Genomic DNA, 26,756 nt, shown 5'->3' on the forward strand with positions numbered 1-26,756 from the left:
CTAAACAGGGTATCAGATATTCTATTCTTATTTGAAAACAGATTTGATCTTATCAAAGTGTTAAAATCAGAAGTAGAAAAGTTACACAGTAATTTATATAATAACTCAGCTGTAGCTAACATATCTTCAAATTTTTCTCTAAGTGTCTATCAAGACTAACAACTAACATAGCAATGGCCAAGAGATAATGTTTTCATAGATGTATATGAGCTATTACTTCTAAACTTGTCTTTGATGATACTCATGTATGCTTGCATTTAATTGGTCCAGATTCGTGGAGTTGTTGGGGTTTTTTTGGTTTTTTGTTTTTGACATTTACTTAGTCCCTGTTATATGCTAGACACTTGCTATGTGCTTTTGATCCCTATCTGGTGATTTCTAGAGGACACATTAAGAATTAAAATCTCATTATATATTCACAACAACAAACAAAATATTTTAAAATATTTTTATGACAAACGTCATCCTATAGCTGAAACCATATATACCAGTAAGCTTGATGGATTATATGTGGCCTTAATATCTTTATTTACTATGGAATTTCCACTCATATTGTAAAATATACATATATTGATATAAAGCCACTGACTGGTTTGTCCACTTACAGAAATAAACATACCAAAAAAGGGCCCACTGTCATTGAATAAAATTATTGTTTTCTCTTACACATGATCTAATTAAAATCAAATGTTTTAGGCCAGGTGTGGTGGCTCATGCCTGTAATCCAAGCACTCTGGGAGGCCTAGGTGGGCGGATCACTGCTGGTCAGGAGTTCTAGACCAGCCTGGTGAACATGCTGAAAGCTCGTCTCAACTAAAAATACAAATATTTGCTGGGCGTTGTGGTGCACACCTGTAATCCCAGCTACTTGGAGATTCTGAGGAGAATCACTTGAACTCAGGAGGCAGAGGTTGCAATGAGCCGAGATCGCCTCACTGCACTCCAGCTTGAGCAACAGAGCAAGACTCTGTGTCAAAAAGAAAAAAATGTTTAATAATTAGGAAATCCACAGAAAATAATTCTGATTTAAATTCTATCTCCCATGTTGTATATTCTTGGAAAACATCTGTCATGTTTACAGTTGTGTTTGTTTGAGTAAACTGCAATCTATTCATATAGGTATGATTTTTTAATTTAAGTTAATTGAATGAACATAGTACAATTCAAGAGATTATGTTTTTGTTATAAACAATTTTGGAAATGGAAGATTTTTCCAATTCTTTTATTGTTTAATCTTGGATTTGATTTTGTAGACTGAGACATTGAAGTGTATATATGACCCCAAAACCCAGTTCAAGAAGATGGCAATGGAACTCAACAATTTTTAGACAATGTGAATTTTATCATTATTTTCCTCCACTCTCTCCAGCCTTGGTTGCCAAGAAATCCTAGGGAGTCCATGACCTTAACAGCAAAGGAGCCACAGGAACCCCAATTCAGAGGAAAGCTACTCTTTCTCTTTAATTGGTGGAGCTGTCATTCTAAGAGTGTGGGGCAACTCCCCTCATCCATTTGCTCTTTTTCTCTCTCTGGTCTCCTGATGCCTAGCCTAAGATATGTATGCATTTTCTGAATCACAGCAGCAGAAAAAGATAACCAAAGAACACATTTTCTACCCAGAAGGCCAAAAGAAACCAGCAAATATCAGAGAGATTATTCAGAGATAAAGAAGATGGGGAAAAAGTAACCCAAAAATTTGTCTGTGAGCTCCCTGGCTTAATTCTAAATTAAGCATGTGTAGATCTTATCCTGATCAACATGCCAAATCAACGATTTGAAATGTGTACTAAAAGAGATAAACCTCAGTTGCCAAAATGGTCATTTTATTAATTTCCTATTGTACTTTGACAAAATATAACAAAGTAGTTTAAAATGACACAAAGTTATTGTCTTATAGTTCTGGAAGTGAGAAGTCTTATGAAGCTAAAATAAATGGGTTGGCATAGTTGGTTCCCTCTAGAGGACCAGGGTAGATTCATCTTTTGCTTATTCCAACTTCCTGCCACCTTTTCTTGTCATCCCTTGGCCATGACATATCACTCCACTCACTTGCTTTCCTCATCACATCTCTCATTGCTGTAGTCCAAATTCCCTCTGCCTCCCACTTACAAGGAGAGTTGTGGTTGCATATAGTGTCCACTTGAATAATCAAGATCTCCTTTCTTGAAGTGTTTAACTTTATCACATTTGCAAGATCCATTTTGCCTATGGAGTAATATCACATGTTCTAGGAGTGTGACATGGATATCCATGAGAGTCATTATTCAGCCTGGCAAAGTTACTGAGTTATATAATTAGGAGAGACAGATCCTAGGGGCAGAGAAAAGACTTTGAAAATGGAACAAACATTAGCACCACAGCCCACAGGAAGTGGGTTAGAACTTTTGGCCTTCACCTAACAAAAATATAAACATCCTCTATAAGATTTAATTAAGACTCAGATTCCCCTAAAATAATATTGAAAATTTCCAGTATAGAATAAAAAATTTCTCTGCATAGAGTCAGGAAAATATAAATTCTTATGGGGAAAAAATAACTAAAAGGGAGATGAAACAGTTGTTAGAATTATCTGAAAAAAAACTTTAAAGTAGCAATTATAAAAAGAAGGCGCATTCTTGAAATGAATGGAAAGATTAAAACACTTAGCAAAAAATAAAGCAACAAAGAACCAAAGGAAAATTTGAGAACTGAAAAATGCATTAATGAGATAAAACAACCTCAGAAGATGGGCGCAGTAGCAGAATTAAGATAGCAAAGGATCAGTGAACTGGCAATTGAACTTGAAAATCAAATAAATTGAACAAACTGCAGAGCAAAATATGATTGAGAACAAAATTATTAGGGTCTCAGGGACATATGGGAAAACAACATAAAATCTAGTATTTGCATCCTCACAATACTAAGAAAGGAGAAAGATGTCAGTGCTGAGAAATATTTGAAGATGTAATGGCTGAAAATATGGTGAAAGACAAAAACCTATAACCACTCAGCTATTCCCAAATGAGGATCCAACAGAAATTCTTACCGAAATAAATTATTATGAAACTGCTGAATATTAAGACAAGGAAGAGTCTTGAAAACATCTAGAGGGGTTTATACATATCTGTAGAGCAATGGTTTTCAACAGGGGGCACTTACTCCCTCAAGGACAATGTATGGACACATATTTGTTGGTTATGACTTGAAGGGGAGAATGGACAGAGAGCAAAAGTGTCATTTAACATCCTGCAATGCACAGAACACCCTCAAAATCCCTCTACCACATACATACAATAATTAATTATCTGGTTCAAAATGTCAAAAGTGTGAAACGGGGAAACACAAGAACAATTTGAATAACTGGATTTTCTATCAGAAACTGAAAGCCAGGAAGAAGTGGTATGATATTTGTAAAGTGCTTAAAAACCTTTCAATCCAGAATTGTGTATCTAAGGAAAATGAATTTCATGAATGAAATGAAGACTAATAAAATGGAAGGTTTTTTTGTTTGTTTTTTTTGTTTGTTTTTTGTTGTTGTTGTTGTTGTTATCAGATATGCTTTAATTGCTAAAGAAAGCTTTGTATGTATAATGGAAATGACTCCAGAAGGAAACTTGGAAATTAGGAACCAAGAAAGAACAACCAAAACAATATATATCTGAGTCAATATAATGGATTGTTCTTAAGATATTTAAAATGCGTTTGAGTGTTGAAAGCAAAAAAAAAAAAATATTTTAATGGGGTTTTTATTGTTTATAAAAATAATACAGAAAAATAATATAAAGGATACAAGATAAGGGGAACTAGATGGTGGTTCAGAATTCTAAATAAACTATACACAATGGGAAAATACTGGCTCTAATTGGAATGTAAAAAACTGATTATTTGCAGTTTAATCCATAATGATACAAATTTTAAAAACTGTATAAAAAGATATAGTGAAAACCAAAATAGAAAATTAAAATGTAATACTAAGCATTATTCAAATAACATAAAAAGAAGGAAGTGCAGGCACGGTGGCTTAATGCCAGCACCTTTGGGAAGCACAGGAGGAGGATTACTTGAGGCCAGGAGTTTGAGGCCAGCCTGGGAGACATGGTGAAACCTCATCTCTAGAAAAAGTTTTAAAAAATTTAGCCAGGCAAGGTGATATACACCTGTGGTCCCAGCTACCCAGGAGCCTGAGGTGGGAGGATTGCTGGATCCGGGGAGCTCAACACTGCAGTGGGTGAGTGAGCCATGATTGCACCTCTGCACTCTAGCTTGGCCAACAGAATGAGACCCTGCCNAAAAAAAAAAAAAAAAGAAAAAGGTAGGAGGAGGGAGGAGAAAGACGAATAAGAATAAAAGAAAACAAACACAAATAAATAATGAAATTAAGAAAAACATAAATAAATAGTAAAATTATAAACCAAACTTAAATCACATCACTGATTATGTTAAATATAAACTTTTTTAACCTAAAATTTAAAACACATTTAGAATGGATAATAAAATGACATTGTGCCCAAGCACTCACACTTTCTGAGTGCAGGCCTTGTAAACTGTGAGTAGATAAGACTTTTGAAATATGTAAATTCAAAGTGTGCATAATGAATGTACTTATAGAAAATAAAGTTATTTGTGACTTGATTGAAAAGTATTTTAATGAGAATTTATCAAAATGATCTCAAGGATTTGATATAATTCATGAGATGGCAAAAATATATTTTAAAGCTCTTAATATGATAACAATAATGTATTGAGTGTTTATTATACCCACAGTAATAGAATAACATTAGGCTAGTTATATATATGATACTATAGAAGTTTATTCTTGTGACCAATACATAGTCTATAGCACATTGAAGTTCATGTTAAACTTTATGGTTTATTTAATAGAATTGATATACATTTATTCTTCTAAAATCAATATAAAAGTTTATTTATTGAACATAAACTATTTGATCAGAAGTACAACCACATTAATCTTCAAGAAAAACACTGTGCTTTTCATGGCAATTTACATAATGACCTAGTTTCCAGGAAGGTTTTTTTTGTTTGTTTTTGGTGAAATGTGATGCTGCCTATATAGAAATGTGCCTGGCAGAAATGTTTTTCCCTCCAGTAACTTGGCCCAAAATACTGTTATAATATTTCACAATTATTAGTGAATTTGTGAAATGAGAAAACTCAGAACTCAAATAGAGATTTTGCCTCAAAACACTGCATTATTTACTAATGGATTCAAGCTGGCACTAGTACCGGGACAGCAGGCAATACCCAAAATAGCAACAAGAGGCTCTTAGGCATCAGTTTTCTCCAAAATACCAAATAACTCTGTGTTTGTGTTCATGTGATACTGGCAGGAGACATGAGGTAAAATAATTCTAGGGGGACTTAAAATATTTGTGTGAGTCCTTAAAAAATTATGTGTCACCTTAATATAGTGGAACCAGAGGAAGAAAATTTTTTTGGAGGGCAGTATTTAAGGAAGACACTTAAGGAGTTTTTCTCAGTGTATTTAAGGGGATTTATTCTATCTCTCTTTCTTCATTTTTACCTATCTGTAGGGCAATAAGTCTAACAAAAATAGTTGATTGAAAGTTAGAAGTTAGAATGAGGCCGTAGCTCCCTTTTATTTGGCTTAGGATTCTGGAAAGGTCAGAAATTAAAAGAGTAGAGGTTTCAAGTCTTTTAAATGTACATATGAAATATTTATTTCTTGTCATCCTCCACTATTACACCTTCACCCCATCATCCTCTCTTACACTACCTACCAGTTTCCACAAAGTCATTGTGGATTGTTATTTCCTGAATCGTGAGGAATGTTAAGTGTAATGGTAAAATATTTTAATGGTTGTCAGTAACGTGAATGTGATCTCCTTGGTTTCCAGTAGTCCCTGATGATGCTGGGAGTGAAGTCAGTTGTAAAGAGTAAATGGAATGAGTAAAATTGGTCTTTTTTAGATAACTTGTGTATAAAGAAACCAAGACAGTATCAACCAGGGTCTCGCATGTTGTGATCGATATATACAAATGTATAGATTTAACAGTTTAAAGAAGCAGACTCATCTAATTTGCCTTTCTACACTACTTCACATCTATCCAAGAGTGCAGAATTGTTTTCCTGGAAAACAAGGGGTTTTATTACAGTTCAAATATGACCTAGATGTGTCTAGAAAAAAAAAAGATTTAGGAAATCATTTATGCTATTAATAGGACTGAAAATCTTCCTCAAGGATTAATTCAATTCTCAGGAGACCACATTCAGGATTAATTTAACCTCCAAATAATACATAGGGTCCCCTTGGATGATTAAATTCAAACATCTAAAGCAGATCAGTTCTTAAGAGAGGTAAGTTCTGAGAGGGGATCTGTCAGACTCTTCAGAAATGTTGAGTCCTTTCTGTCTTTAAGAAGCTTGTTGTTGCTGTGTTCACCCCCCAAAAAAATCACTGAACCTTATACAATTCCACTTTATTTATAGGAACCTTGGCAATATAAAGCAAACTCAGTAATTATATAAAATAATAGGGAAAATAGTAGCTTAGACTAAGTAATATAATGTGAAATGCATTTCAGTTGAGGCCAACCTGGGAGACATACTGAGACCTCATCTATATAAAAATTTTTTAAAAATTTAGCTGGGCAAGGTGATGTGCACCTGCAGTTTCAGCTACACAGGAGGCTGAGGTGGGAGAATTGCTAGATCTGGGGAATGCATTTCAATTTACTACATAGAGAAAAATGGAAGACCATAAATGTTATAGAAAATAATAATAAAGTAATAGAATTCTAAGTATGCTCTCTATAAATGTAGGCCATACTAATACTACTTCCTGGCTACTATTTTAATTTTTTTCATGTCAATGAATTTCCTAGGTTCTTCTTTGAGTTATCTTCTCAGTCATAAGTTACTAGTGTAAGTACTATATATGTAGAACATAAAATAACTATCTGTTAGTAAAGGAAATATAATAATGGGAATATATATTATATATAATATATTAGCATATTATATAATATAATGTATCACCTTCATATAGTGGAATCAGAGGAAGAAAATTTTTTTGAAGGGAAGTATTTAAGGAAGACACTTAAGGAGTTTTTCTCAGTGTATTTAAGGGGATTTACTCTATCTCTCTTTCTTCATTTTTACCTATCTGTGAGGCAATAAGTCTAACAAAAATAGATGATTGAAAGTTAGAAGTTAGAATGAGTCCATAGCTCTCCTTTACTTGGCTTAGGATTCTGGAAAGGTCAGAAATTAAAAGAGTAGAGGTTTCAAGTCTTTTAAATGTACTTATGAAATATTTATTTCTTGTCAATATTATATGCTAATATATTAGTACTAAAATACTAATATATAACATATTAGTATACTATATACTACATATAATATTATTGCATATTGTGATAAACATAAACAAATATATAGATATAACAGTTTAAGGTAGTAGATCCCTCTATTTTTGTCTTCCTATATATTATATAAAGGAAATATTTATTAATATCATAATTATGTATAATTAATTAACAGAAATTATATATCATATATAATATATAAAGGAAAATATAAAGGTAATATATAAGGGGGTATATTAATAAAGGGAATATTAAATATTATACATAGTCCCTTTATTAACAGAAAACTATTTTTATGTCCTAACACAACAATTACTAAAAACAATTTTAAAGATTTTATGCATATGAAAAATGCAGTTTTTTCCAAATATTTTTGTGCCTAACCCAAATTTGTAATAAACTGTGCAATCTTAACTGTGTAACTGGTTTTTTTTTAACCTTCATTTTTAAGTCTATTCTACGTATTTTCATTGCTAGTTTGTTCCCAATAATGCAAAAGCTGGAACGAAGATATTGAGCATCTGCCATATATCCATTTCTGTGGCAGATCTGAAGTAAATTTTCTATTGTGATTCAGGTAAATGCAAATTTTGTATAATCTAAGTTCTCTCTTAGCATCTCTTTTCCTCCTGTAGCTTGAGGAATTTTGCAGTATCTATTATAATTGATCAATTACTGAAAATATATGTGATTAGATATCCTGTATGGTAATGGTGCATGTAAAAAATAAATTAAGATTTTTGGCAAGTCTCCTGGTAATTCAGAAACTATAAGCACGCGGAGGTGGAGCTTATTCTCTAACTACTGCGGCGAACATTACTCTTGGAGTTTAAGAAGCAGCAGCGGCAAAAGAGAAGGGAGACTGGCAGGAGAATGAAAGTATGGCATTGTGTGGCTGACACATCCTTGTGTCACTGATGAATATTGAAAAACATTTTAAGCTATATTGTAGTTGATGTTACATGTTCCCAGAGAAACATAGTTGCATGATCTCACTTGCAAGTGGGAGCTAAACATTGAAAACACATGGACATAAGGATGAAAAAAACAGACAATGGGAACTACTTGATGGTAAAAGGAAGAAGGGGAGCTAGGTTTGAAAAATTCATTATCATGTACTATGCTCATTACCTGAGTGACGGGATCATTTATTTTGTTTGTTTGTTTGTTTATTTTGAGTTGGAGTCTTGCACTGCAGCCCAGGCTGGAGTGCAGTGGTGCTTTCTCAGCTCACTGCAACCTTCACCTCACCAGTTCAAGTGATTCTCCTGCCTTAGCTTCCCAAGAAGCTGGGACTACAGGCGCCCGCCACCACATCTAGATATTTTTTTTGTATTTTTGGTAGAAACGGGATTTCAGCATGTTGGCCAGTCTGGTCTCAAACTCCTGACCTCGTGATCCGCCCACCTTGGCCTCCCAAAGTTCTGGGATTATAGGTGTGAGCCACTGTGCCCGCCGATGACTGGTGATTACACCAAACCTCAGCAATACACAATTTACCCATGTAACAAACCAGCACATGGATTATTTGGACCTAAAATAAGATTTGAAAAAATACAAGAATTAAATTACCTCATAATCAAAATATATGTCAATTGAGAAGTAGAATTTTAACTTTGATGATTGAAAGTCAAATTTTCCCAAACATAATTTTTTATATGTGCATTTAAGAATCAAACTTGAATTCAATGACATACTAGTCACTAAAATATTCATTTTAATAAAAAAGCATTCCTGCAAATAACTTTATAAGATTACATACTTGTTATGTGTGAAATGAAGAATAATGTCAGAAAAGCAAAATGCTAATTTATTATTATCATCCATAGAGTAAGCACATAGACATAATGGTATTGTGAAAGAAACTGTTGAATTTCTGGTAATTTTTTTTCCTTATAAAAATGGGGTAAATATAATTATTGATTGTATTCATTTAATGCACTTATTGATCAGTTGGTAAAAAAAATTCAGCATCTTCTTATGATTTAATGGTACTCTTATCATTTCTGGTTCTCTTCTTGTTGTTCTTTTCAAACCCCATATAAATTATAATCATACACAGCAGAGTTACTCTAGAAGGAAAACTGGAAATTATCCAGCTGAATCATTTGCATGGCATATCATTCCATATACTAAATGTAGAATGTTGAAAAGCAAAGCAACATGCTATACAGGTCTCTATTTAATTAATTCATCCTACTATTACACTGTTTATTATGAATTGTCAAATTTTAAGACCTTTCAAACATTTGTTTACATATAAGGGAAACCCACTAATGAAACCTACTAATCACTTTATCTCTTGAAATGAAATTTCTTAAAGAATTGAAGGCCAAGACATAGAAATTTTCACATAGAAATTAGAAAGACTGAGAAAAGTAAGAAAAGACATATTTTTATGGCATAAATCTTTTTTTGTGTGCTTAGTTTTTCTAGCACAAGGAGAAGTATTGTCAGCATGCATATCAAAAGATGAATAATACATGTAAAGTGACTCAGAAAGATTGCATCTAGTTCTACAGGATTGGATTGGGGGTAATTGTTTACTTATTATTGTAGCAACCACGTCATATTTATCTTTGAATCAGAAGGGCTTACTCACAGTATTTAGCATAATTCAGGTTCTCATGAAGAATTTATTAAATTTAATTCAGTTATAATTGAAACAGTTTTATGACCACAAATAAGCCTGACTTATAAATATGATCATAATACTTCCTACAATTGTTATAATTATGAAGTTGTTTTTCTGTAGATTTTAAGTATGATTCAAATAAAGTAGGAAAAATAATTCCTAAAATGACTGAAACTAATTGCTTACATACTACAGAATCTCCTGTAAATCAAGTTCCCATCTATGGCCTTACAGGAAAATTTGAGTAAAACAGAATAATTTAGATCCAAAATAATATAACATAGTGAGTACTGGCTAAAATCAGCTTACAATAAAGAAACACGTAAGTAACCATTTAATTACAAAACAAAAATAAAAATAAAGATAGATAAAAATATATATATAAACTATTTAAGCTAATATGATTGCTATGAGTCAAGGCAAAAAGGGATAAAACACAGCAAGTTATACAATTTCTATTCCCTAAGAAAAAGCAGTGCCTCAGTTTTGATAAAAGGCATTTTCCTGAAATTAAGTGTTTAAGAAAGTTAGGTTGCACAATGGTTACACAAAGGCCTTGAGAAAAATCATCAACATTGCTCTCAGCAATAACTTGATACTACTAAAGAAATATGGTCCTTACCAGTGCAGGACGGTCAATTTTATTAGCTCTGAACCCTAGGTAAGAAATTTCACATTAGTCATGTGAGTATTTATAACTCAGGACTTATATATTTTATATATCTTTTTTATCAATATATTTGTTCAATAATTATTTGTTGAGTTACTATTCGAAGACTGATGTGCTAAGCACTAAAATCACCTTATTTTTATAGTTTAGAGTAAAAAGCATTACTGATCTTAGCAAGGAGAGATAAATTCTCACTAAAGATTTTTACCTAACACAGTTTTTTAGCTCTTTTCACCAGTTTTTAAATTCAATCTATTGGAAAAATATTTACCTTTTAATTTAACCAAAATAGCGCTCAGAAATAGTTGAAAAACCCTAGAATCTTGGATGATTTTTCATTTGTCCTTTTACCATTTCAAGTAATTGGCATCAATACAAATGTGTAGCCCTGAGGGCATTGTGTTGCTGGGCAAATTATGGCTACATATTACGACTTCTCAAAATTGAATTCAAACAGTTATTTCTTTAGGAAATCATTAGTGTTTATGGTTACTAAGCTTCTTTTTAGTAGTAAAAATGTCACTTAAGTACTCTAATGGCTATACACATAAGTGTGTAATATCTAATACTTGTACGTAAGTTGAAAGTTTTCAGTGTGTCAAGGGCACCTGCAAGCAGATAAAATAAGGCCAGGTTGTAGAAAAACATACGCTTATCAGAAATAAATCAATATTATGGGTATTAGCAGTCTTTCCCCATGCTGACTGTAGGGCACTAAAGTAAGGTCAAGCCTTCTAAATTATAGTAATTGCAGAGCAAGGACAATCAATAAAGCCATTTTTTTTAGGAAAAGCTTAGTTTCACAAAAGCATATTTTTTTTCAGTCTTAACAAACAAATAGCTGTAGAATTTTCAGGCAATGGCCCCTGAGAAGCATTAATGGAGTCACAAAAGGCAGCTATATTAAAAAATGCCAATTGGGCTAACAGTTTGTTCTGTGTCATGTGAAGCCGTGCTTTGTGAATTGAATTTTTCTTTTGATACTTTGAGTTCTGAGTCCATCACTTAAAGAAGATCATCCATCACTTAAACAGATGCAATTTCCATTTTCTATCTTAGCCTGGAAATCAATAGAAAGTGATGGAAGGAATAGGAAATTCTATTTGTTCCTTAAAGAAGCCTCTCATCAGTTTTGTCAAAAATAGACCTATGCTACAATCTTACATGTTCTTCTCATGTACTCCAAAACCTAAAATGCAATTAAAAAAAAAAAAACTGAAAAAAAAAAAAAGAGAGAGAGAGGGCCTTCACTATGTTGAGTTTAGCTTACCTCGCCAGTATCTCCCACAAGTCCCAACTCAAATCATTAATTACAGAGTGATCTCTTTGCTGTCTTCTAAATAAGGTAGGGAGCCTCCTATCCTGTATGTTTGCTTATACTGTCTCATTACTCTTGGCTGACATTCAGCCTGTTGAGGCAACCTGATGTAGTACTTAAGAACTTCACCCTGGAACCAGACAGCCTGTATTCAAATCCCAGGGCTGCCGCTTACTATTCTTTGGTGATTACTCACTTTGAGTCTCTGTTTCCACATCTGTATGGAGATAATAATATTACCTTTTCATAAAATACATGAAAATTAAACAATATGTATAAAAATTTAAAAATAAGACCTGGAACAGAGTGTTTATTCTATTATATATTCAAATCTTATACATCTTCCAAATGCTAATTTGACTGTACAATCCTGAATAATTATTGTAGTCCTTTCAGATTTTGACTTCTTCTGTAATTTTTTTTTTTTTTTTTTTTTTGAGATGGAGTCTTTCTCTGTTGCCCAGGCTGGAGTACAGTGGCGCAATCTCAGCTCACTGCAACCTCTGTCTCCCAGGCTCAAGCAATTCTCCTGCCTCAGCCTCCCAAGTAGCTGTGATTACAGGCGCAGGCGCCTGCCATCACAACAGGCTAATGTTTGTATTTTTAGTAGAGATGGGGTTTCACCATGTTGGCCAGGCTGATCTCAAACTCCTGACCTAAATCATTATACACTTTGTAGTAAACTACTTCAGCATCTGATTTTTAAATTATTCATATTTTATTTAAATTTCTTGGATAATTTTTCATTGGGTCAGTTATTTATTCTTTTTGTTAATATATGACATTCAAAAGAAAATCAAAACACACTTAATATGGAAGAAATTTGGACAAATATCAGTTCTATAATAATCTGGGTGTCTTTATTAGGTTGCATGAATTTTCTCTAATAAAAGAGTTCTTGGGATTTTAAATAGTTTTCATTCTATGCAAATATTTCCTAGTTCAATATAAATGGCATTTATGATAAACTATGGGATTTTTATTGCTGGCTAGACAAAGGTTATAAATAATAATTTTCTTGCCTATTTAAAGCCTTTATTGTTTTTTAAAGTTTTTATATTTAAATTATTTTAAATTTACAGAAGAGTTGCAAAAGCAGTATAGAGTTCCTGCGTACCATTTTTACAGCTTCCTCTGATATCAGCATCTAAACTAAGAATTTAACATTGGTACATTATGACTAACTAAACAATCAGACTTTATGCAGAGATCACTAATTAATGTTTACACTTGTGTCTTTTTCCTGTCCTGTATCCAATGCAGGACACCACATTGATTTTTTGTCATCATGTCTCCTAGTCTCCTCTAACCTGTGACAGCTTCTCAGTCATTCCTTGTCTTTCATGACTTTAACATTTTTGAAGAGTGTTGATCAGGTATGCATTTTGTAAATCACCTCTCAATTCTGATTTGTGTGATGGTTTCTTGTAACTGGGCTGGGGTTATACATTTAGAGGGAGAATACCATAGAAATGAAGTCCCTTTTCATCACATCAGGAGATACAAGCTATTAACATGAATTATTATTGGCGATGTTAATCTTAATCACTTCGTTAGTGAGATATTTGCCACATTTCTCCATTGTGATTAATGTAAATAATACTTTTAATCATAGCAGGTGCTTACTTTCTGATTAACAACATGAACTTTGTAACAATAAACAAATGAACTTTCATTCTTGAACCAATAATGTTAATATTATATGTTTTGGTATAACCATCAGTTATTTATGAATTACACTGTTATTATGAATTATCGTTGATACATCTCTCCTGAGTACTTTTAGGAGCTGAGCCATAAAAAATGCAAGAAAACAGCTGAAAAGAGTTCTTAAAAGCCCTGCTGCTTTTATTCTCTATTACAGTGGGGAAATTGATGAAAAGAGAGACATGAGAACACATCTATTCTATTTATCTCTAATAAAGTACAAGTGGATAAAATCACTGCATTCATTTTAGAATATGTTTATCAGTATTTTTAGCAGTAATGGATTTGTTTCTTTTGTATTACTTTGAAAAATTTAAGCCAGGACAATAATGCTTTGATGGTTTTTAACCTCATTTAATCTCTCTTTCAAAATACCTTGTATACCGAGCTGCCATTGTCTTGGCCAAGAGAAATATAGCACTCTTTGTCCCAGACATTTTCCAATGCCATTGTCCTCCTTCATTTTTTCAAAATAAAATCATCTACATATGGATATATAACCAGGTTAAGTACACAGGGTATACATAAAACTTATATGTGTTCAGTATTTCCTAAAAACTTACAGTCTAGTTGGGAAAACAATGTTATTCAAAAAAACAGCCAGTAGAGCCATAATAAAGAACATGGAAATTAAGCTAAGTCTTTCATAAAAGTGGAGAAAAGGCTATTTTAGGAAGTATGAATAAAGCAGTGTGATAGTGAGGTAAAAGGGAAAGTAAGCATTGGAAAGCTAAAATAAATCATTGAAATCTAATATATAAAGTAACGGGACACAAAATAAGAGCCTTTTCTGAGTCATTAATCAATCAGTATTATATCGAGTAAAAATTAGCTTAGTAATTTTCTTATTTCCAAAGAATCATCAATTTTGGCAGGAGGTAATTAACATAATTAATAAGACCTAATAAGCCCTCTTAATGGGTGCCAATGGCTAATCTGTAATTTGTTTGTATTTTTAGACAGTGATCTAAATGAGTAGACATGATGAATAAAATTAGATATTAGGGAAATATTCTGAATTTTGTTATATTCTTCAACACAGATTTTAAGAAACATCTATTTTAACTAGTAAATTGACAGGATTTAATTCATTAAATGTAAATCAATGGCCACTAATTATTAGACACCACAAATACCAACAAAATGGCACTGCTTGCTTATACCTTAAATTTAATTTCACTTCATATTAACAATGTTTAATCTAATATGGATCTATTCTGTATGAGAGTCCCTGTTTCAATATGATTCTTTTTACATGGCACCCAATGAAATACTATTTGGGTGGTACATTATATAGTTTAAAAGCTTAAAATTAGTATTTTTTATTTTTTATATTTTTATTGATGTATCATAGCTGTACATTTTTTTGTGAATATATGAGATATGTTGATACTTGTGTACAATATATAATAAGTCCAGATGATTGGGATATTCATCCATGACCTCAAACATTTTTCTTTGTATTTGAATACTATAATTTTCCTTCTAGTTCTTTTGAGATACACAATAAACTATTGTTAACTATAATTTTCCTTCCGTACTATCAAATAGCATAACTTATTCCTTCTAACTGTATTTTTGTACCTGTAAACCAATTTCTCTTTATTTCCATTCCTTTCCCCTCAGATATGCCTTAATATTCTCTAAATCAGAAAAGATACCATTGTATAAAATAAGAAACTAAGGCTTAAAGGTTTTTAACGTGTTGCCAAAGTTCAAAAACCTGTAAGTGGCAGACATAGACATCAAAACAAGGTCAAATGGTTTGAAGCGTGGTGGCGCTGTATCTTCGTATTTCAATCAGTACAAGTAAAATTCAAGGTTGTCCAAGAAATCAGATATGTCATATCTAATTCTTTATTTAAATCTCATTTAGAAGTAGCAGGAAATCAGAAAAATGTTTATCTTGGAGCTAGAGTAATATTGGATGTGCTGGGATAATTGTTTGACTGCAATGGAGGAAACTACTAAAATGTTTTATCAGTAGTGTAGTGTTTGGCATTGATCTCTGGTCATGTGCCAGTCCTGATTAGAGAAGAAAAAGCCTATCCACCATAAGTGTTACAAGAATTAGTGAGTAGGCACCAACATGAGCTAGTTGAGCACTCCTGGAATTTGATTTTGAAGGTGGCTTCATTAAGGAAGCTAGACATATTGCTGGATAAATAAGGTGGCTTTTAGTTTTTCGTTTGTTGGTTTGTTTTTAACAAGATACGGGTTTTACCACCATAACAAGCACCCTGGGTTTGGGGGGCTAGAAAAACTTGCTGTTGGGGTGGTATCTATAATTTTGGAGATTGTGATGGCCAGCTCTCAGCAAAATGGAAAGGCCTTAGTTTTCCTGTCATATAGAAAAGGAAGAAATAGAGGCTAAGGAAAATGGACATGCTGGAATGGATATATTATGTCAAAGCCAGAAGGTCCACCAAAGGACAGTGTTCCTTGGGGGAATACAACCCTCCATTTATTGATACAACCAAGAATGTGATGATGTGAAAAGTGGCACCGTCTCTGGGAATTTAGGGCTTGCTCTCTTCTGTTAGCCAGGACTGATGATAGGAAAAGCAGTCACGGATTTGTTTTTGCTAAAACCCAAGGTAGGGCCCCAAAGTAATAGAGGGCAAGTGGCTTCACTTTGGCAGAAGACAAAAACTGCAATTATTTTCATGACTGGAGATATCAGAAGCGCTGCCAAGGAGATTTGATCCTCAGAGAATTATGGGAGATGATGAATAAAGCATGCTGTCTCTAGGAGCAAGTTTGATGGGTTACTACTTAGCATCTAAAATCACATGGAAGAAATAATAGAGAAACTGCCCACTGATTGTGTCCACTCCATTTAAAACTCTTGCTCCTTTGCTGGTCAGTTCCTAAACATGAGTCAATGCTCAGAATTAGGACCAATTGTCTGAAGAGGTGGCTATGATCATAAGAGAAAGAACACTGTACCACTATGGCAAGTATTTACCACAATGATTTCTACATGCCGTCCCCTGAAGGACCTGTGGCCATTTGCTGTGGTGACTGAATGTTAGAGAAAGGAGAATAGTGTATTTCAAAGATACTTAAACATTGTGTCTGCATTGATGTTCCTTTCTGGAAACCCAAATCACCATCATGGCTTCATTGTTAAAGTGTGTATGGGAACAGCTAATGACAAATGTCCTGTCTAAACTCTGTTTTACAGGGGGCCCACTGAGTCCGTGGACCCTCCTAGGGATCATTTCTTCACTTCCTGAGTGCATAGTTGGGATCCATGTGCTTGGCAGTTTGAGAAACCACCACAGTAGTTCCCAAGCATATGTGGAAATCTCTGAAACTCAGCCCTCCCCTGACTAGAAAGTATATAGAAAATAATATTATACATTAGGGTTGGGGGATGGTAAATATTGGTGTTACCATTAGGGATCTAAAGAATGTAGGGTCAGTTGTCCCTGCCATATCTCCATTTAACTAACCAATATGGCCTCTGAAGGAACTTAGAGAATTCTGCAGATTGTAGACTACACAGGATTCATCAAGCAGTACCCTTGAAAGCAGCTGCTATGATATTATTGCTAGAGCAGATTAATAAGAACTCAAGTACAGAGTACATGCCATTGATTTACATAGTGTGTTCTCTTACATTCCAATTAAGAGAAGAAATTGCTCCCATTCTAGTGGGACAAATAAAAATATTCATTTAGACTTTTGTCTTAGAGTTATAATAATTATCCTACTCTTGTCATAATATAGACTAGATATCTGGACAGACTGGTGATCTCACTAAACATCAAATGAATCCCTTGTGTCAAGGATGTATTGATTAGACAACAAAAGGTAGTACACACTGAAGCCCTGGGTTAGACACAAGAGCTCCAGAGGGTACAGGATAACATATCTAGCATTCAGGGAACAGCTACTTTAGTGGTACTTTTAGGAGTGAAAGGGACACAAGCATGTATAATTTAATTTACATCCAATTTAGTTACAAATGTTCTAGATCTTCCATCTCCTCATACAAAGAATAAAGCAAGTACCTGAAAGGGGTCCTTGGATTCTGTAGACAGTACATTCTATACCTAGGAATAATGCTCCAGCCCATATATCAGATGATATAGAAAGCTACCAACTTTTGCTGTGCATAGAATTCTAGGATGAACTACCTTTCTTTCTGTAAAAACACCATCCTCTGTTTTCTCACGTGCATTTCTTTCCAGCTGTCATCATCTTTCTCCATGTGAAATGTGCTTGTCCCCTGGCTACTATTATAATTTTCTCTTTATCATTGGTTTTAAGCACTTCATTATGTATCTCGAGCTAGTTTTCTTCATGTGTCATAAGCTTGGGTTTCATTGAGTTCAAATTCTGAAAATGTCTGGGCATTATTTATCTAAGTATATGTTTTTTGATCTTTTTCTCTTTTGGGGGGACTCTAATTTCACCTATGTTAGCCTGCTTGAATTGGCCCACAGATTCTATGGTGTGGTGGTGGGTTTGTTTTCTTTTCAGTCATTTTACTCTATATGTTTTATTTTGACTATTTTTTTTAATATGTCTTGAAATTCACTAAAGTTAGCTTTAGCAGCTTTTAATCCCATCTACTGTATTTTTCACCTTAGGCATTGTAGTTTTTACATCTACACATTTGAATTAGGCTATACTTATATAGTCCATGACTTTACTAATATTTTAACATATGGGAAATAGTAATAATTTCCATTTTAAGTTCTTTCTCTCCTAACTTACTGGGGTCAATCTTAATACCTTTCTATTTATTATTTCCCTTCTGTCTAGATTGTATTTTCTTGCTCCCTTGCAAACCTGATAACTTTTTATTGAACTATTGTGAATTTTAATGTATGTATTTCTGGAGAATTTTATAGTCATAAATAATCTTTAACTTAGTTCTGAAATACAATTAACTTAATTAGAAACCACCTTTTTCTTGAATGATACCTTCTCTAGATATGTAGGTCTGGGGTAGTTTTTTTTTTTTCAACACTTACAAATGTTCTTCTACTCAAGTCTACCTTATCACACACTCTCCATGATTTATAAAAAAAGTCAATCTTAACTGAATTTCACTTTCTTGTACATAATTTCAGTTATCTCATAGTGCATTAAAAATTTGTGGTTTATACTTGGTTTTCAAAAGCTTAACAATGATATACCTTGGTGTGGGCTTCTTTGTGTTTATTTTATTTAGATTTCATTTAGCATGTCATATCTGTAAATTTGTGTTTTTATAAAATTCAGGAATTTTGGGCCATTATTTCTTCAAACATATATTTTCTTCCCTAATTTTCCATCTATTCTGTCTTTGGAATACTAACCATTTGATATATAACAATTCCATAATAATTTCTTCATTTTCTTTTTTGCTTCAAGACTTTGTTTCTTTGTTCTTTGCCTTAGATACTTAACATTGCTCTATCTTCAAATTTACTCTTTGCTCTGTCATTTTGGGATTTTTTTTTTTTTTTTTTTTTTTTTTTTTTTTTTTTTTTTTTTTTTTTTTTTTTTTTTTTTTTTTTTTTTTTTTTTTTTTTTTTAGAGTATCAAGTCCATTTAGTATTTTTAAAATTTTTATTTTATCAACAGTGTTTTCAGTTCTAAAATTTCCCTTGGCTCTTTTATACCCTTTCCTTACTAGGGATTTATTTCTCTACTGAGAACTTATTTATGCATTCGGTCTCAATACTGAGATTATAATCATTAAAAACATGTTTTGTTTTATTCCATTAAGTGTGTGAGTGTATGTGTATTAAATACTTTAAATTTTTGTTTTTGTATACAATATCTGGTTCATCACAGGAACAAATTTGATTTATTTTTTCTTCATAATATTGTGTTTTTTCTCTTTGTTCTTCAGATGTTGTATATTTTGGATTGTAAAAATGCAAAATCCAGTTTTGTTTATCCATTGAGAGTTATCATTATTATTTTTGTTATTTTGTCTTCGGATACTCCTCACTCAAAATATATAATCAAATTAGCTGTACTGGATCCTAACTGTATAGTTATGCTACTAAGTGACTAAATATCTTTTTCATGTTGAACTATTAATATCATACTCACTCATTTAGGTAAATTCAAAAGTTTTCCTTCTTTTTGTATGTTCTGAAATGCTTTAAGCAGTATTGGCATTACCTGATCCTTAAAAGACTGGTAAAATTTCTCTGAAAACGCATCTGTCCCTTGTGATATTTTTGTTGAGGAACTCTTTATTTTATTGCTTCAATTTTAATAAGCCTGATTTTACTATAATCAACTTTCTCTAGTTTATTTTTTCTAAAAAGTATCTCATGTAATAGTTCAAATTTATTTGCATAGTTTTATTCAAATAATATTTAATTTTTCTCTTTTGAGGGTTATTTCTCCCATGCATTTTACTAATTTTCATCAACTATATCTTTCATGGATTTTGAGAAGTGTGCTAATGTCTGCTACTTTTAATGTGCTACTGTTTCATCTCTTGTAGTTTTTGCTTTATGATTATTGTTGAGTTATTGGATACAAAAATTTATCTGTATTGTAAATAACAGCCCTTAGCATTTAAGAAGCATCATTGTTACTCTATCTTGAAATCTTTAGTCTTAATTTCTATCTCGTCTATTATTTCTCCATTTTAAAAAAACTTTTTTTTTTGTTTCTGCATTTATATAGTATATACTTGAACATTCTTCTTTTTAACTGTTATATATCTTCTTGCTTTTTGAGTTTTGGTATTCCTTATAAATAACGTAGTGTTGGAATTTGCTGGTTAATCTAAAAATTTTTATTTAACCAGTGAGATAATCTTTTCTGAATTCATCAGTGTGATCAATATGTGTGCCCATACATTTGTAACAATTTTGAAATCATCTTTATACACAGTATATATGTATATACATGTATGGTATGTATATATTAGTATATTTGGAATGAATTTAAAAATAACATTTTATATTCACTTTCTATCATGAAAGACCTAGTTGGTGAAAATCGTTAATTGCATAAAAGAAGTAACCCTCAAAAAAGACAATTTGGGCCAGGCGCAGTGGCTCAAGCCTGTAATCCCAGCACTTTGGGAGGCCGAGGCGGGTGGATCACGAAGTCAAGAGATGGAGACCATCCTGGTCAACATGGTGAAACCCCGTCTCTACTAAAAATACAAAAAATCAGCTGGACATGGTGGCGCATGCCTGTAATCCCAGCTACTCAGGAGGCCGAGGCAGGAGGATTGCCTGAACCCAGGAGGTGGAGTTTGCGGTGAGCCGACATTGCACCATTGCACTCCAGCCTGGGTAACAAGAGCAAAACTCCAAAAAAAAAAAAAAAAAAAAGAAAGACAATTTAACATTTGAAAAAACTATGTAAATAAATTTGAAGTACTAGATGAAATACTTTTCAGAAAAATAAAACTAGAGAAAGTTAATCATAGTAAAAACAGATCAATTAAAATTTAAAGAGCTCTCCAACAAAAATGAATATAAATAAAATAGAAAGTGAAAAGAAAATGCTATTTTTCTATAGTATTAATTTTGAAATCATCTTTATGTATAGCATATCTGCTATATATAGAAAATGCTATTTTTAAATTCCTACCATGTATATTTATATTTATAAATTTTAAGTAAATCAGAAAAATGTATACTATATCCACCTGAAAATTATAAAATCTTTTTGAAGAAAACTAATGGAGACCTAATTCATGCCCTTGTAGTGAAAAGTGCAAAAATGTCATTTCTCCATATATTTATCAATAGATTCATCTATTGATTTAATGCAAATCCAGTCAATATAGCATTAGGTTTTTTTTAGAGATAATACAAGTTTCTGAAACTTGCTGGAAAACAGCACCAAAAATACCCATGGCCGTTATGGAGAACACAAAGAGGAATTATACTGTCAGACATCAAGACATTTTATAGTAATGTATTAACCATTCTGATTTTTATTTTTCATTTTTTTTGTTGTTTTGTTTGCTTGTTTCCTCCTTTCCACTGTCTGTTTCTGATGTGGTATTATCCACCATGTTGATTATCCTATCTTCTTTCTAGTTTAGTTTTCTTTTCTCAATTTTTTTTTTTTTTTTTTATAGACAGAGTCTCGCTTTGTCGCCAGGCGCCAGGCTGGAGGGCAGTGGTGCAGTCTCGGCTCACTGCAACCTCCGCCTCCTGCGTTCAAGCAATTCTCCTGCCTCAGTCAATTTTTTTTTTAATTGATCACCATAGCAGGCTTTGCTCTGGAGAACCTCTGGCCTTCTATTCAATGACTTGCACCTACCTCTGCAGCCAGTTTCTCCCCTAACTCTGCCCTTACTCACCTTGGGCAATTTCTACTTGGTCCCAGAGTGTAGTAGAATGGCTATTTTCTAATTTATTTTCTTTTACAACCAAACTTACTGAAAACATATATCTATTTTCTTTGAAGAATTTAAAACATGTCACTGGGGCTATTCCAAAAAGTCTGCTTAAGAGGCACCATTGTGTTTAGTTCTCTTAGTAATTTTCAAACCCTTAAAACTTGTACTCTTACTACATTAGCTGGGTAAACTCCTATTAGCCTGGGATGAGTTCTCAGAATTGGGAGAGCTTTTATCTCTAATTTTATAATCATTTTTTGTAATTGTTTTGTTTTTCTCTTTATTTTGTATCCTAATATTGGTATACTTTATGTCTAATCAAGTTTACTAAAATCCTTCATTTCCTACAGAGGAAATTTGGACCTTTAAATAAGTGGGGGTTTTATTTTAAATGTTGGACTTTTCTGATGTTTCTTAATTTTGACGGCAGACGTGTACTTTGTCAAACATACCTCTTAAACACAGACTTTCAATGCATGTTTATTGAATGGATATTGTTTTCCCTTGTACTTTGATCCAGATATATTTTATCTCTGTGTAGGTTCACATATGCTTTCAAATGGAAGGTTAGAATCCAATATGTTTTTTTCTTTTATTTCAAGAAAACTAAGGATACATTTTAGTGCCATGTCGTAGCTATCAATTTATCTCAAGTGTTCAGAAATATTTACTCCTTCTGTTTGCTATAAATGTATTCCATTTTTGTTAACCCTTCAATTTGCTTTTTTCACATTGTGTTTTAATGTGTGGATTACTCAAATTCTCCTTAGAAACGATAGTTTGTAAACAACATACAGCCACACACATACCCACAGACAGTTATGAAGTCATTCAGGCTATAAGATAATAGAACCATTCATTGAAATTCATGCATATTTACCTTGAATTAGAAAAAGCAGAAGTCGTATCCCTTTCGTACATAAAACTGTAGCATTTGCTAAAAATTACATTTACTATGTATTCCTAAATACATAGAAGACATGACCAAGTTAATCATTGGATAATATAGGAATTAATTTTAGTGTACTAATCAGGATAGTAACACGAAAATCAAATCAAATAAAAAATAAGACAAATATGGGTAAATTTATAAGACAAAAAGGATTACAGGAAGTTTAAACTATATAAATTTATTATAAGAATAAAAATGACAACCTTTTAAAGTTACAATTTTTCTCACTGTGATTTTTTTTTAATCTCTGTGAAGGATAGTAACAATACAGTTACATGATAAATCTGAAAATGCTTATTTAAGGCAGGAGATTGGACAGAAACATTTTGTGAACACAGACATGAAAACCATCAAAGAAAACTCCAGTGGAAAAATACAAGAGATCAGTTTTCCATGGCTCCATGAGACCCAAAGGGTTTTTTACATGCTCTCTGACCTGTAAAAATCAAAGATATGGTTAATTTTAAAAATGCTAAAAGAAGAAATATTGAATCTTGTAATATTCACTGCTTAAATCAATATGTTAGTGGGCATTATCAAGTACACCAAAAGCGCTCATGAATTCAATCTTCAGGTGCATCTGTTGGAATTTGTGTGCACACGTGTCAGTAAGGAAGTAAGGGGGGAGAAGGAAGCCATCATAATTGTTATTTGAAATGAAGATGAACAGAATATGGTTATTCAGGGACACAGATACATAGTTGCTTTCCTCTTTATTAATTACCAACAAAGCAGTAATAGTTTAATACTACCAATGGGCCTACAAGTAACTGACTTTCTGTATTTCCTCTACTGCTTCACTTTCTCTTCTGACCAGAATGATGCATTGATGAGTACTGTTTTTAGTCCCCAAGAGAGTCACATGATAAAAATCCTGTGCTCACTTCATGGATCAATATGTCAAGCATCATAAATTGATCAATTAATTTACTGATTGTTAGTTTCTCTGAAGCAAAAACATGCCAGCTTTATTCAAATAGTCCTACATGAGTTATCACTAAATGTTTCAGTCTGCTGTCAATATTAAATTCACTTAAACATAGCTTTACTAATGTTTGAAGTATACATGCAGATTAGAAAGGTAGACAACTTAGACCATTCACAATTGCAAATTGGAATTAAAAGTGGAAATGTGAATAATTATATTATCTGTATGGTACAGCAGTAATTTGACTTCAGAAGATTAAATCTTGTATGGGAATGAAAAATGATAAACCAGTGTTATTATTGTGAACCACATAATAGCATATGGGATGTAGGCCAATAGCATCACTCTAAATTAGCCTTAGAATTTCACAAGCCACTGAATGTCACAGCTGAGGGCTGTTATTCATTTCATGTGCTTGACACGATGAAAGACAATAATAAGAGTTCAGAAGTAAAATTAAAATGAAGATTGTTAAGCCTGCCTCTACTCTACTGGTTACAGTTATTAGTGATACAGTGGTTGCAGAGGCCAAAGGCTCATATTGATCATAAAGATATGGCAAGATGACAGCTGATTAATTTTAAATACTCCTATTGTTATTTTTTTTTCAAAATTGTAGTTTTATTTCATTTTTAGTGCTCAAGACAAACTCTGAAGTTTTGCTTAGGGTTACATTTTTAGGTTACTTTAAAGAATTGACCCTTTACCATAATAGTGTTTCTCACTGAGGTGTCTTATGTCTCTCAATATTTTAAATAGTTTAAATATTTACATATAGCTTTTCAAATTTATTTTATGTATTTACAGATTTTGAGAGTTTATGGAAAAAACATTTTTCCTATTACAATTTTTTATTTTGAGTTTTGGTAGTGAAGAAGGTGACATTTTATTTTTAATGCCCCAAACTTTCTTATTTAGAAAAATAACATTTTTCTAAAAATACAGCCATGTGATCTACATAAAGTTAGAATATTTCACTTCCTTTTCTAAATGTATACTTTGTGTGTGTGTGTGTGTGTGTGTGTGTGTGTGTGTGTGTGTGTCTTAGTTTACTAGTTATGTTCTTCAGTATAGAACTGATTAGTAATGTGGGTCCTTGCTGTGCTCTTCAAATTAATGAAAATCGTTTTAATATTTGAGAATTAAGTATAATGCTCTTAATTGCAAGATATTCCTTAGACAAGTAGAGATCTTTTTTTTTTTACCATAGTTTGCTAAGAGTTTGTTTTTTTTTTAAGGTTTCAAATACATACTTTGTACCTACTGAGAAAGGTACACAGATGATTATGTTCAGTAAATTGTTAGTGTAGTGAATCATATTTCACTATTGGATAGCTTTGCATTCATTAATTATACCACTGTTGGTAAAATAATAATTGTTCTTTTATTATACTGTTTTTTGGAGTTCTAATATTAATATTGGATATTATAATTTATATTCCTAAAGTTTCTTAGCCTAATATTTTTCTTTCTTATCTTGGTCATATAGCATTGTAATATTTTCAGCCTACATAATGATGTAAATAACAGAGAAAATTTGTTTCTTGAAGAATTATTTTTTCTCATATAGGCAGTTATATGATTAAAGGATTTTTATAGGAATAAATTATCTTTCCAGTTTTTAGAATGCTGTTGATCTGGTACAATTTTCCAAGTGTCTTTGTGTTATCACTTTGGATTTTTTTGTATTATTATTAAATTCATCTGGATATTCACATTAAGTATTAAACAGCTACCAAGCTGTAGACAAGGTTTGAACACAATGACCTGGCATCAGAGATTGTAGCATAAAGTGCTATTGTTTTCAAGTGTTAATTAAAATAAGTAAAAATTTAAGTGTCAGGTAATACTTGGATGACATGTTTCATTGGTTATAATTACAATATCACTTTTGGGGTCAGAATATATTTCTTACATGTTTTTTTGTCACTGAGGTTTTCACCACCCAATTACATTTTGTTTTTTGTATGAATTAATTTACATATTTCAGGGTTTGGGGAGAAGTTAAAGGGCATATATCTTGATTTTAAATAAAACAATACTTCCAATCAGAAAGTCAGTCTCTCTTAATAGACACATTCACATTTAATGTGCTATTTTGTATGTTTAGTCATATTTTGCCATCTGTTTTTTATTTATTTGATCGGGCCACATTTTTCTTTTTTTCCCCCTTTTATTATTTGTCCTTTTCCATTTTTTGGTTTGTTTTTATAGAGGTAGATCTTAAACATTCTAACTCCTTAATTCTGGAGGGTATGAAAAAGAGCTTATTTCAATAAATATTGAAAATTATGATTAGCCTCTATTTCCATTGTATGAGATAATATGAGATATTCTGTAATATGAGACATTAGGTATTAGATATTCTTTCCTTTGTCCTCATTCCTGACCTTGTGAGCTTTTGTGTATATATATAAATATAAACCACAAATTCAGCAGTTATTTATACCAAGCTAAAAGTTTTTAACAGTTAGTTATATTCTGTGGATACTGCACGTTTTCAGCCCATGAAAGTATTTCTTGTTTTGTTCATGTGTTTGTTTTGTTTTAATATCTCTTCTTGCCTTGTCTGTCCATTAAAAAAATGCCTAAAATAAATATGTTGTGCCTTCTGAAGCTACTCTCCTCTTTATCAAAGCTGTCTTTTAATTACTCACATTACCTATTGAGTGTTTTCTTTTTTCTTAAAATATCAGTATCCACGCTTTTAATTTTCAAGAATTCTGCTTCTTTTTAGAAAATTTATAATTCACTTTGTCTTTATTTTAGAAAAATGGCATTGTTTTGCATATTTTAGAAAAATGGTATTGTTTTCAATTGTTGTAAACAATTGAAATAAAATAAAATCTTTGGTCATGCCAAAAGGGACACATCTTTTTTTTTTTTTTTTT

Source organism: Cebus imitator, unplaced genomic scaffold (assembly GCF_001604975.1).
Source record: "Cebus imitator isolate Cc_AM_T3 unplaced genomic scaffold, Cebus_imitator-1.0 Scaffold27, whole genome shotgun sequence".
Classification (NCBI taxonomy): domain Eukaryota; kingdom Metazoa; phylum Chordata; class Mammalia; order Primates; family Cebidae; genus Cebus; species Cebus imitator.